Below are 10,756 nucleotides of genomic sequence, written 5' to 3'. Positions count from 1 at the left end.
TGCCTCTGTTCTGGCTGCTTCTCTCCTTTCCCCGGCCTGGCCTGCACCCCCACAACACGCACGTACACACGTGTGTGGTGCACACAGCACCCTGGAGGGGTGGGAGTGCCCCATCACTGCCCACCTCCTGCTCGGCAGCTTTCCCCGGCTTTCCCTCGGAGGAGACTTGCTGGAAGCCTTAGCAGAGGGGTGGCCTGACAGGGGTGTTTCAGGAAGATCACTGTGTGGTGAAGCCTTTTGGGAAGACCACGTGAATGTATTAAAAGTTAAAGAATACCCGCTCCTCAACCCAGCAGTGCCCCCTTGTAGGACTCCGTCTCTCAAAACCACTTACACTTGTGGACTAAAAGCCCGTTTGCTACACCACTATTGAGGATGTGGCAGAATTGGGAGCAACTGTGAGCCCTTCAAAGGGGAGTGGTGGGCGCCTGGGTGGCTCAGTCGGTTAAGCGACTGCCTTCGGCTCAGGTCATGATCCCGGAGTCCCGGGATCGAGTCCCGCATCGGGCTCCCTGCTCGGCGGGGAGTCTGCTTCTCCCTCTGACCCTCCCCCCTCTCATGTGCTCTCTCTCTCTCTCTCATTCTCTCGCTCATAAATAAATAAAATCTTTAAAAAAAAAGAACTGGGAGAATGTGCTTCACACTCTTAGCAGTGGCCCTTCCGACCAGCGCAGCATGGGAGACCAAGGCCTCCACGTTTTGTTCTGAGGGCTTCTATACAGTTTACAATGTCTCCGTGCATTATTAGCGTCATCAAAACCCGGGGACCTGGCTGCCGTGGATCCGCGGAGGATGCATCAGAGGGGTGGCACGGGGCTGGGATCTGGGACTGCGGGGCGCGCCTTGAAGGAACGCCAGCCGGCTGCTCCCAACCCGCCACGCGTGTCGGAGTGGGACAGTGGCGTCTCTTCCTTCTGCCAGGGGGACACGCGAAGAACAAGGAAGCCAGCTTGTATAGGCTGATGTCCAAAAACACGTCTGAAAGGGCTCCTCACGTGGGCGGCACAAGGCATGGATGCCTTCCAGGGGGCGCTGGTCTGGCCCACCCCTCGGGCCACGTCACGCGGTTTGTTCTCAGCAAACCACCTTTCACCTGACGTGGGTTCGGAGGCAGTAAGTGCAGGTGCGGAGACGCGAGCTCGTGACACTCCTCAGTCCTGGCGTCTCACCAGTCTGCACGGCCCTCCGGCTTTGTGACTCTCCTCCCGCTCAGACCGCTGGGTCGGCCTGCTCCGCGTGGGTCTTTGTCTTGCCTTCTCACGAGATGTGTGCATCGGGAGGTGGTACGAAGTCAGCCTTCCCACGGCTACTTGGGCTGTGTGGTGGCGGGGTGGGGACGCTGCTTGTCCGTGGGGCCAATCAGGCCCCTCATGGGAGGGCTTTGGTCATTCCTGGGGAGACTCTGAGGCGAACTTACCAAGGGAGGAAGAAACTGGCTTGGGGGGCAGGTCAAGAAACCGAGAGCCCCTGGGGGAGCTCAGTCAGTTGAGGGTCTGACTCTTGATTTCAGCTCAGGTCAGGGTCCCAGGGTTGTGGGATCGAGCCCCACTGGGCTCCACGCTGGGCATGGAGCCTGCTTAAGATAGTCTCTCTCTTCCTCTCCAAAAAACAAACTAACCGAGAGGGGTGCCTGGGGGCTCAGTCAGTTGAGGGTCTGACTCTTGATTTCAGCTCAGGTCAGGGTCCTGCAGTTGTGGGATCAAGCCTCATTGGGCTCCATGCTTGAGATAGTCTCTCTCTTCCTCTCCAAAAAAAAAAAAACTAACCGAGAGGGGTGCCTGGGGGGCTCAGTCAGTTGAGGGTCTGACTCTTGATTTCAGCTCAGGTCAGGGTCCCGCAGTTGTGGGATCGAGCCTCATTGGGCTCCACGCTGGGCATGGAGCCTGCTTGAGATAGTCTCTCTCTTCCTCTCCAAAAAACAAACTAACCGAGAGGGGTGCCTGGGGTCTCAGTCAGTTGAGGGTCTGACTCTTGATTTCAGCTCAGGTCATGGTCCCAGGGTTGTGGGATCGAGCCCCACTGGGCTCCATGCTGGGCGTGGAGCCTGCTTGAGATAGTCTCTCTCTGCCTCTCCAAAAAAAAAGGATAAACTAACCGAGGGTCTCCCAACTCTTCCTTGTGAGAGCCTGGGTGGAGCTGCCGCCTTTCCTGCCTCAGCACTGCCACGGGACTGGTGGGGACGGGGCCTCTGGCCTCCACAAGCCTTCCCCCGCATAGCCGCCCGAGCTCAGCCCAGGCTCTGGGAGCCTTGCTTTCCTCACTCTAACCCTCCCCACTGATCTGCCAGCACCCACGCCACTTAGCATCTCCTCGGAGGGAAGGGGGCTGAAGCCCAGGGGAGGAAGGACTTGCCCCAGGCCGTGTGGCTAGAGCCGAGCAAGGGCTGGTTGAACCTTCCCCTAGGTCGTCAAGACTCTCTCCCCTCTGTCTCCACCCAAGGCCAGGTGCTGTCTTCAGGAAGGATTTGAGTTCTTTCCCCTCTCTTTCCCCTGGCTGACTTGCTGAGCAAACCAGGCGATAGGTGGCGACATAACTCACTGTATGCTTCCCCGAGCAAGCCAGGGGGCCTCAGAGAAACCGTGGCCGCCTTGGCCACAGCAAGTGACTTGCGCTCATGTGCCACGGCAGCTACCCTTTATGGGAGGTGGTGGCCTGTTGAGAAGGGCCCTGGGCTTCCCTCTGCTCCCCCGCCCCCACTCAGCATGGTCGCTCAGGTGCTGGGACAAACGTAGCTGGGAGGCCACTTGACCTGAAGGTTTGCTGAGCGTGGGCAGACCAGACCCCAGAAGGTTGTGTGTGTCTGGCTGAGAGACCCAGACCTTCCTGTCGGCAGTGGGGAGTCCTGAGGCTCTCCTTCTCCTGGGGAAACCAGCGACATCCCTCATCCTCTCATGTCCAAGGGTCAGGCTGGCTGCAGGGAGAGACTGCTCTCTTTCCTTCTCTTTCCTCACCTGGTTAAGAAGCTTACCTTGACCTCTCTAATCTCTTTGGTCAACTCTTTGGAAATGATAATGATGTAACAATATGAGTGGTCTGACTTAACCCAAAGCCTCCGTTAAGCAAAAAAATGCCCGTGTCTGTGTGTGCATGTTTACACACATGCACTCATGGTTTTGGCCTTGGAGGCAAACGTTCTAGAAAAAGAAATGTCAGCAGATAATACAATAGAATATAAATATTGTAATAAACCAAAAAATGTTTTATCTTCCTTAAAAACGTGATATTAATTCCCTTCAAACGAAAAGCACAGCCGCGGGGGGTGGGGGGGACCTTCAGCCGGATCCCCATTTCCTGTACTGCTCCCTCACCAGCTCCCTCCCACTGACCTTCCCCTCACTGCTCACATGGGGAGGGGGGAATGCCCAGCAAATCCACATCCCGAAAGGGATGGGACTTGGGGGTGAGTGTGGCTTTGGCTGCTCTTGAGAAACCCCAGGAAACAAGGACAGCACCAGGAGACAGCCTGCAGACAAATGGCTACGTTAGAAAAGAGGGCTTCTAGAAAAGGGGCCACATGACCCCAGACGGAACCCCAAACTTCTGCCAAGTCACTGGGCATCTCTGTAGGGACCCTAGGGGGACTGTGCCAGGAGGGGTGTTCACTCAGTAATGGGTGCTCCTTGTACGCTAGCTGAATCCAAATCCAAATTCCGGATGGGAAACCTCGTGTGGGTTTCCAAGAACATTTTGAGGCAAATTGTGAGGTGGGTGAGTGGGATGTTTTCTCATCATTGCCTGAACTTGAGGACTAGGCTTCCCAAACTCATTCCTGCTTGTTCAGTGTGGCCTGTATTGGGAGGACCCCTATGTAGCTCATGAGACCCCCACATACAGAGTGTCCCTCAACACCCTGGCCGAAGGGAGATTGTCATTTCCCTCAATTGCTGCCACGCCTGTCCCCCTCCCCCCCGCCTCAGTCCCCTGAGCCAGACTCCCGGGTCCTGCTCTTCTCCCTCCCACTCAGCCGCATCCCGTGTCTCCAGGGCTGAGAGTTTTGCCTCCTTAATGTCCCTGGTGTCGCCCCTAACTCTTCATCTCTGCCACGCGTGAATCTGACATTAACCTTGATGGCCTTCCCAGCTGGCCTCCCCAGCCAGTCTGGGCTCCACCATCCCTCCTCCACTAACCTTGATGGCCTTCCCAGCTGGCCTCCCCAGCCAATCTGGGCTCCACCATCCCTCCTCCACCTGCTAGCTCTGTCCTGCCCCGACTTAAATGCTTCAGTAGCTCCCAGTAGCTTTTGAGATAAAGTTCAAACTCCCTGATTTAGCACAGAAGGCCTGGCCCCCCTCCAGCCACTGTCTGCCAGGCTCTCTGCCTTCCAACCCCACTGAGTTGCTGTCCGTCGGTCGCTAACTGTTCACACCGGTCCACACCTCTGTGCTGCTCTAACCAGACTGCATTTCCAATCCTTTTCCAAAGCTTAGTTGAAAATAGGAACTTTCCAGTGGAAGCCCCCAAGTCTCCCAAGCCTACAGTGGCAGGACTGGGAGTGAAGACACATGTGTCCCTAGCCACCATCGGCTGTCCCAGCAAGCACGGAAAAGGGGCCACTCAGCACAAGAGGGAATTTCTCTATCCCCCAATCCATCAAATAAAATCACAGAAACTTTCTTCTTTAGTATTAAAATATTTCTGTTTTTAAAAATCATTTTAATTTCTTTATACAAAACCGCACACATAAGATAGTTAAAAATATATGCATAGGGGCGCCTGGGTGGCTCAGTCGGTAAAGCATCTGCCTTCGGTTCAGGTCATGATCCCAGAGTCCTGGGATTTGCTCAGTGGGGAGCCTGCTTCTGCCTCTGCCCCTCCCCCTGTTTGTGCTCTCTCTCTCTCTCTCTCTCTCTCTCTCTCGCTCACTCTCAAATAAAATCTTAAAAAAAAAGCATAAATCTGGGGGGGAGGGGAACTTACAGCTTAAGCCCCTCCTCCTCCAGGCAGCCCTTCCTGACCACCCTGACATAGCTATTTCTATGACGCCCAGGCCTGGGTCCCCGTCTCACTGCAGGAATCAGATGGTCTGACCCAACTTCCCCAGGTGTGAGAACTTCTTGAGGGCAGCGACCGTACTCCATCCGACTTTGGTTCCCCATCCCTCAGCGCCCTCTGATAGACACCAGCCCCAGTTTGTCGGAGGAATGCATAGATCTCATTATGAAAACTTTATGGACAAGTCAGAAAAATAATAGAATAGGTGGCTTGGAAATGAGGGGTCTGTACTGGTTTGCCGAAAAGGAAATCAAGAAAATCTGGTTCAAGAACCCTTGATGAAAAAAGACAAACCCTTTTTTCTGTGACTGTGACCATGAGCTCATATGGGGGAGGGGGGTGCAGTGACCGCTACACGGGACAAGACAGGTGCTGCTGGGGGCAGGCTTGGGGACAGACCCATAAAGCAGGCGGGGGGTGGGCGCCTGGGTGGCTCAGACGGTTAAGCGTCTGCCTTCAGCTCAGGTCATGATCTCAGGGTCCTGGGATCGAGTTCCGCATCAGGCTCCCTGCTCCTTGGGAGGCTGCTTCTCCCTCTGCCTCTCTCTCTCTGTCTCTAATGAATAAATAAATAAAATCTTAAAAAAAAAAAAAAGCAGGCGGGGGCCCCTGGTGCGTGCTGGCTCACACCCCAGCCACGGACCCCAGGCAGGTCTGCAGGCTCCAGATCTGCAGACAGTCACCAACCCAGAGAAGGGCCGTGGGCATGTGGACAAAGTCATGCTCTGCACCCTGCCTCTCCACTTTCATGAGGGTCTACCTCCCTCTGTGCTGCTTGTGATAAGCCACATGGGATGGGCATCCTCCGGTGTGGGGGGAGCCCTAGGGGCCACGGCAGACAGCAATCAGGGGCGGGAAATGCAATGAGGGGGTTTGAACCCAGGTTGTGAATAGTTGTCCAAAACTTGGCATTGGCTGGGAAGGTTGAAGACCACAGCAGACTCAGCCACCTCTTACGGCCCTAACCATTCAGTCCGCACCCCCGAGATATGAAGCGACTCCCCAGCCCCGGGGGCCACTCCCTTGGGCACCATCAACTGTGTTCCTTTGCAAGGGCTGAGCAGCTCTACCCCCACTACCTCCTCCCCTCTCGGTGACTTGGGGGGGGCTGGGGGGGTAAAGCAGACACCCAGGCTGGCCAACCCCTCCCTGTATGGCCACAGCCGATAGCTACGGGCCATCAATAATACAGTGTCCCCAGAGCACAAAGAGCCTCACTCAGGCTCCGTGGAATGGATGTGAAAATCACCAAGGTGCGTTTCCAACCACAGAATTACTCAGCAGCCTTTCATGCGTCACTGGTTCCTTTTTCAATTCCATGAGGAGGTCCTTCCTAGCCTCGCCCTGATGCTCAGAACCCCCTTCCCCTCCAAGCACCCCCATTCTGCTCTCCAGGCCCAGAGACCTGGCCTTCTCTTCCACAGAGACGGTAAAGGTCCCCCTTTCTCCTCACCCCTACCTCTTCTGTATTCTTGCCCCTCCCGCCCCCTCCCCTGGGTCCCAGAGGAGTCGAAGGCCCCGCCCCTTGCCTGTGTCTGTGCAATTGACCTCATGAGGGTCATCAGCCGACCTTCCCTCTTGCCTCTGCACACGGCCTAGCCTCTGCTTCCCACCAGAACACTCCTTCGGTCCCACCCCTCTCCTCAGCCACAGCCAGACCACTTTCATTCTATTCTGTTCAATCACTTCATGAAAATGTCATCCATTCAGTCAACCCTTGCCCCTCACCCAATCTCTGTCCCTTTTCCCCGTCGCTGGGGGAATTCACAATTTTTTTTTTTAAAGATTTTTATTTATTTATTCATGAGAGACTGAGAGAGAGAGAGAGGCAGAGGGAGAAGCAGGCTCCCAAGGAGCAGAGAGCCCGATGCGGGACTCGATCCCAGGACTCTGGGATCATGACCTGAGCCGAAGGCAGACGCTCAACCATCTGAGCCACCCAGGCACCCGGAATTCACAATTTTTATAAGAGGATCTCTTCATATATTTCTCCTTTGTTGAAAAAAAGAGATGATTCACATACCATGAATTTCACTCGTTTAAAGTATGCAATTTAGTGGGTTGTTTTTTTTTAAGCATGATCACAAAGTTGTCCAACCATCACCCTCTCTAATCAGAAGATATTTTGATCACCCAAAAGAAGAGCCATACCCATTTGCAGTCACTCCCTTTCCCCTCCTCCCTTTAGGTTCTGACAACCACTAGTCTATCTCTATGGATTTATGTATTCTGGAGATCTCGTGTAAAGGCAATTATTACGACATTTGTCCTTCCGTGTCTGGCTTCTTTTGCTCAGCATAATGTTCATCCACGTCATACTATGTGTCACGACTTCGTTCCTTTTTACAGTCGAATAGCATCCCATTGTATGGATACACTTCCTTCATCCATTTATCGGCTGATAGACATTTGGTTTGTTTCCACTTTTTGGCTATTACGCATAAGGCTACTATTAGCACTCATGTATGTTTTTGAACACCTGTTTTCACTTCTTTGGGGTATATACCTATGAATGGAATCACTGTGTCCTATGATAATTCCATGTGTAAATTTTGGAGGAACAGTCCTGTTTTCCACAGAGGCTGTACCACCAGCCACGTATGCGTGTTCTGGTTTCTCCACATCCTCACTAACACTTGCTCTTTTTCTTCTTTCTTCTTTTTTTTCTTCTTTTCTTGCTTCTTTTCTTTCTTTTTCTTCTTTTCTTTCTTCTTCTTTTCTTTCTTTCTTCTTTTTCTTCTTTTCTTCTTCTCTTTTCTTTTCTTTTCTTCTTTCCTTTTCCTCTTTCCTCTTTCCCTCTCCTTCCCTCTCATTCCCTCTCCTTCCCTCTCCTTTCCTCTCCTTCCCTCTCCCCTCCTTCTCTCCTTCCTTTTTTCTTTCTTTTTTTTCTTTTCTTTTTTTCTTTTTTCTTTCTTTCCTTTTTTTTCTTCTTTCTTCTTTTTCCTTTTTAATATAGCCATGCTAGTGAGCACGAAATGGCATCTCATTGTGGTTCTGATTTGCATTTCCCTAATGACAACTGAAGTCAAGCATCTTTTCATGTGCTTATTAGCCACTTACATATCTTCTTTGAAGAAATATCTGTTTAGGTCCTTTGACCGTATTTTAATTGGGTCACTGGTCTTTTTACTGAGTTCTTTATACATTCCAAAATGAGTCCCATATCAGATTTATGATTTACAAAATTGTTCTCCCATTCTGTAGCTTGCCTTTCCACTTTCTTGATGGTGTCCTTTGAAACACAAGAGTTTTGATGCTGGGCGCCTGGGTGGCTCAGTTGATTAAGCCACTGCCTTCGGCTCAGGTCATGATCCTGGAGTCCCGGGATCGAGTCCCGCATCGGGCTCCCTGCTCGGCAGAGAGTCTGCTTCTCCCTCTGACCCTCCCGCTTCTCATGCTCTCTCTCTCTCTCTCTCTCTCTCATTCTCTCTCTCAAATAAATAAATAAAATCTTTAAAAAAAAAAAAGAGTTTTGATGCTGTCCAAATATATCTATCTTTTGTTGTTGTTGCTTGCTATTGGTGTCATTGTCAACAAGAAACTGTTGCCAAATTGAAGGTCATGAAGATTTACCCCTAGGTCTTCTTTTAAGAACTTTATAGCTTTAGCTCTTACCTTTAGGTTGTTGGTCCTTTTTTTTTTTTTTTAAGATTTTATTTATTTATTTGAGAGAGAGAATGAGATAGAGAGAGCATGAGAGGGGGGAGGGTCAGAGGGAGAAGCAGACTCCCCGCTGAACAGGGAGCCCGATGTGGGACTCGATCCCGGGACCCCAGGATCATGACCCGAGCCGAAGGCAGTCGCTTAACCAACTGAGCCACCCAGGCGCCCTGTTGGTCCATTTTGAGTTAATTTTTGTATATGGTATGAAGTAAGAGTCCAACTTCATTCTTTGGCACATGGATATCCAGTTTCCAAGCACCATTTGTAAAACAAATGATTCAAGACCCATTGAATGGTCTTGGCACCCTTGTCAAAAATCAGTTGGCCATGGGGCGCCTAGGTGGCTCAGTTAAGCGTCTGCTTTCGGATCAGGTCATGATCTCAGGGTCCTGGGATCGAGCCCCGCATCGGGCTCCCTGCTCAGCGGGGAGTCTGCTTCTCCCTCTGCCTCTCCCCCCGCTCGTGCTCTCTCAAATAAATAAAATATTTTTTAAAAAATCAATTGACCATAGATACATGGGTTTCTTTCTCAACTCTTGGTTCTATTTTACTAATCTATAAGTCTGTATTCTCATGCCCGCAGCCATACAGTGTTGATTACTGTAGCCTAGTGGTAAGTTTTGTAATCAGGAACTGTGAGTTCTCCAGCACTGTTCCTTTTTTTTTTTTTTCCATTTTTGTTTTAGACAGTCCAGGTTTCCTGAATTTTTCCATATGACTTTCGGGATCAGCTTGTCTATTTCTGCACAGAGACAGCTTTTGGGGGAACTGTGGTAGGGATGGATTTGAATCTAGATCAAGTTGGGGAATGTTGCCATTTTAACGATATTTGATCTTCCCGATCCATGAACATGGATGTCTTTCCATTTAGGACTCCTTTGATTTCTTTCGGTTGTACTATGTAGTTTCCAGTGTGTCTTTCTCCTGTCTGGTAAGCCCAAACTAGCCAGGCTTCAGTTGTCCGCTCTCACTCATGCCCCTTGGCCCATTACTGTCACCATGCTAAGGACACCACTCTGACCTAGGTCCTCAGTGACCCCTGAGTTGACTGGTGAGAAGGTTCCTTCTGGAAAGTTTCCTACAGACCTCTGTAATCTTCCACCAGTTTTGAACACTCCTTTCTTAAAATTCCTTCTCATGCCACTTTTACAAACCACTCTCCCATTCTCTCTGCTTCCTTCACTGACCCTCCTCCTCCCCTCCCTCCTGCCCTTTCCTCCTCTCCCCATCTTCCCCCAGCCCCTTAAATGTTGGGGTTCTGTCCTGGGTCATCTTCTCTTGCATATGAATGAGTTCATCTTGGACAAGCTCACTGATTGCCAAGGCGTCAGCCTCCATCTTTACGTCAGAGCCTCCCAGACCTCCTCCTCCAGCCTCACCCTCTCGGGACCTTCAGCGCTGTACCCGCAGGGACCCTGAGACCACCCCTCCCTGGTCTCTCCTTTCTCTCATGCTCCTGAGGCTGGCTAGTGGTAACACCCCAGATAGGAGCAAACCTAGTCGCCCCCATGCTTGTCTCCTCTCTCTTGCCTTCACTCCCAAATCTCATCCACTGTCACCTCTTCTGGCTTTTGCCCTCTAAACATTTAAAAGGCAGATCTAAGGTGGCATAGGGCAGGCTGTGCACAGGGAGGAGTAGGGTGGGCGTGCAGAAGCCCAGCCCACAGCGTCAGGAGTACAAGTACCAAGGGACCCAAAGCAGGCTGCCGGCTCAGAGGAGGGGCGGCTAGGCGGGCACACACAGAGGTGAGCAGAGAGGAGGAGGGAGGGAGGACCAGAGCCACACAGCCGTGGAGACCCCCCGAGTGTGGGTTCCAGAGCAGGCAGTCCTAGGCCAAGCGGGTGGGAGGGCACAGGAGCACAGAGGGAGCATGGCTGGGTGCCATGGTCTGAGACAACTTGGCTGCAGTTCACCGGCATCCTTTATGCCTTTGTGACCTCGGATGCGGCACTTAATACTAAAGCCTCAGTTTCTTTATCCAGCGCCGGGCCTGGGGCAAGGGGCGGGGGGGGGGGGGGGGAGAATCACCTCTGATCTCACCCCTGAAAGTCCTTTGTAAATGGTAAAGTGCTGGAGGAGTGTAAGGCCACTCAAGGTCAG

Source organism: Mirounga angustirostris, unplaced genomic scaffold (genome assembly GCF_029215605.1).
Source record: "Mirounga angustirostris isolate CCGP_5_RB_7025 unplaced genomic scaffold, mMirAng1.0.hap1 SCAF_5, whole genome shotgun sequence".
NCBI classification, from domain to species: domain Eukaryota; kingdom Metazoa; phylum Chordata; class Mammalia; order Carnivora; family Phocidae; genus Mirounga; species Mirounga angustirostris.
This window is presented reverse-complemented; position numbering follows the sequence as displayed.